The sequence below is a fragment of the Tamandua tetradactyla genome, chromosome 1 (genome assembly GCF_023851605.1).
Source record: "Tamandua tetradactyla isolate mTamTet1 chromosome 1, mTamTet1.pri, whole genome shotgun sequence".
NCBI lineage: Eukaryota > Metazoa > Chordata > Mammalia > Pilosa > Myrmecophagidae > Tamandua > Tamandua tetradactyla.
The window spans coordinates 185086885-185090194 of NC_135327.1; the positions used below are offsets into that span (position 1 = coordinate 185086885).

Genomic DNA, 3310 nt, shown 5'->3' on the forward strand with positions numbered 1-3310 from the left:
GCAAAAATCAGTAACGTTTCTATCACAAGCAATAACCTAGCAGAGGAGTCAGTTAAGGAAAAAATTCCATTCAAATAGCAACTAAAACTTTCCACGCAAAGCAGAAGCAACAAAAGAAGAAATAGATAAATGGTAACTCCTCAAAATCAAATGCTTCTGCACTTTGTCAAAAAGGTGAAGAGGCAGCGAACTCAATGGGCGAAAAAGTTTGGAAATCACATATAGGACAAAGGTTTTATTTCCTATATATACAAAGAAATCATAGAACTCAACAACAAAAGAACAAACAACCCAATTATAAAGTGGGCTAAAAAAATGAATAGGCATCTTTCTGAAGAGCAAATACAGATGTCTCAAAAGCACATGAAGAGATGCTCATTTTCATTGGCTATAAGGAAAATGCAGATCAAGACTACAATGAGATACCACCTCACACCCATAAGAATGACTGTTATTAAACAAACAGGAAACTATAAATGTTGGAAAGGATGTGGAGAAACTGGGACACATGTAGTGCCGGTGGGGATGTGCAGCTACTATGGAAGATTGTTTGGCGGTTCCTTAGGAAACTAAATATTGAGTTGCCCTATGACCCAGCAATAGCACTACTTGGTATACATATAGAAGATCTGAAAACAATGACACAGACATTTGCACACTGATGTTCATAGCAGCCTTATTCACAATCACCAAAAGATGGAAACAAACCAAATGCCCACCAACAGATGAGTGGATCAACAAAATGTGCTATATACATACAATGGAATATTATGCAACAGTAAGACAAAATGACATCTTGAACCACATGACAAGATGGATGAGCCTTAAGGACAAAATGCTGAGTGAGATTAGCCAGACACAAAAGGATAGATACTGTATGATTTCACTGTTATGACCAGCATAAAGGTATAATCATACAAAGGCTTATAATACAGAATATAGAGAACTTAAGGATACTTAGAAGCTAGAGATGGGTGAACCATTAGCTAATGAGGTTGAACTCCAATGTAAGGGAATAGATAAGAGTGAAGGTAGTTCCCTACTGGATCTAAAAGTATTACCACACTGAAGATGAACAAGATTGAAAGGGGTTGTATAGACCCATGTGTCCCACTGATTGACACTAGTAATATGAATTAGTTCTCTCAAGAATTACACCAAAGATATGATTCTTTTTCTTTTTTTTTTTTTACATGGGCAGGCACCGGGAATTGAACCCGGGTCCTCTGGCATGGCAGGCAAGCATTCTTGCCTGCTGAGCCACCATGGCCCGCCCAAAGATATGATTCTTGTACAAAGAGTGCTTGAGTCCAAGGTACAGGGGAATAACTGCTATTGCTTACTATGAGCTATGTTTAAAAGGAAACCATCAGAACACACCTTCCAGTAGCCTAACGGTCTCTTCGTCACTTGCTTTTGGACCTCCGGCCTCAACTCGGCTTGAAATGGACCCCAACTGCTCCTGCACCACTGGTGACTCCTGCAGCTACACCGGCTCCTGCAAATGCAAAGAGTGCAAATGCACCTCCTGCAAGAAGAGCTGCTGCTCTTGCTGCCCCGTGGGCTGTGCCAGGTGTGCCCCAGGGCTGCATCTGCAAAGGGGCGTCAGACGAGTGCAGCTGCTATATCCTGAGGTTGGGAAGAGCCCTGCTCCCAGATGTAAATAGAGCAACATGTACAAACCCGGAATTTTTTTTTCATACAAGCCTAACCCATTTGCCACATTTCTTCTTCTACCAAATATGTGAATGACAATAAACTCATCCAGACAGAAAAAAAAAAAAAAAGGAAACCATCAGCAACAGCAGAGGTAAATAATGGAGGAGGGATAAGAGTTAAGAGGAGGTTTAGAGTTCCTATTTGGTTAGGCTGTGTTTATTGGTTTTCTTTCTCTCGGGAACAATGAAATTATCTAAAATTGAGAGTGTTGATGGACATGGACTTTGGGCCCTCTACATGATGCCTGATGAATGCAGGTGGCTGAAAGATGCACTGACGGAGAAGTAAATTGGCAAATGATGGTGTATACTTATGAACTAAGGTTGTGATGCTACAAAAAGGAACAAAGTTGTGAGGCATGCAACTATGTGAATGAACATGTGGGACATTTAGTGAGACAAAATAAGCCAGAAACAAATGAACAAGAATGGTATGGTCACCTTTGGAAAATGCTTTAAGAAAACAGGGGCCTAGATTGGAAGCTTACAGAGCAGACATTTTAAGTCCGGAGTGGTGATTATTATTTCTGGATTTTGAGAGGCTGTTACATATATAATATACAACCTGATATTTAGAGATAAGAACAAAGCTGAACAGGTTGGGGTTAAAGTAATTCAGTTCATAGGGGTAAGGAAGACAGTGTCTATATTTTAGAACTGCACATACTGTTTGAGACCAATGGAAGAAAGGTTCATTTGGTCTGGAACTGAAATTTTCTGTAGTGCATAATCTAATTCAACCTATCTGTATAGCTCATTTGAATAATTGAAACACAGGGAGCCCAGAATAAGAAAGAGGTCTTTAATCCTATGTAGATTATTGTAATGCCTGGATATATCCTAGAGCATATTAAGCAGATAATCAAAAAGTATTGGCAAAGTCCCCTGAGGGATGGAAAGAAAATGTGGAAATATTAAACTTTACCATCAGGGAATCCCTTGATACTGTGTCAAACTCTAGGGACACCCAAATCAATAAGCTATGCCCTTGAGGCTTACTCTTGTGAAACTTATGTAGGTAGTGGAGAAACTTAGACTGCCTATAGACACGCCTTAGAGTTACTTCTGGAGGATCTCTTTTGTTGCCTCAGTCTCTCTAAGCCCAACTCTGCAAATGAAATCATTGCCCTTCCCCCAAAGTGGGACATGACATCCAGGGGTGAAAGTCTCCCTGGTGACATGTGAGATGACTCCCAGGGATGAATCCAGACCTGGTACCATGGGATCAACAATTCCTTCCTGACCATAAGGGGGAAAAGAGGTGTAATTAATAAAGTGACAGAGAGAGTTCAAATAGAGTTGAGAGGCTACTCTGGAGGTTGCTCTTATTCAAGCTTCAGTTAGACATTGCTATCTATCATAACCTGCCAAACCCCAACCAACCTGGACCATTCCAGCCAACCCTAAAGAACACCTAGGGCAATATATAAGATTCCACAAGGGTTCCATGCACTAGGGTAACTTTCCAGAAACCTACAACCTCCAGAAGGGTCCCTGGACAAGTCCTGAAACCTAGAGGACCCAGCCTCTCCAGAACATCAGATAGTTCCATCTCCCTACCCCTAATGAAATCCCTAAATTAGAATTGCCAT

The 3310-nt window shown here is 40.9% G+C and overlaps 1 pseudogene; it reads left to right on the forward strand.

Moving 5' to 3' along the window:
• Window positions 1-400: 400 nt before the first annotated feature.
• Window positions 401-2798, forward strand: LOC143673429 (metallothionein-2 pseudogene; annotated as a pseudogene).
• The last annotated feature ends 512 nt before the right edge of the window (window positions 2799-3310 follow it).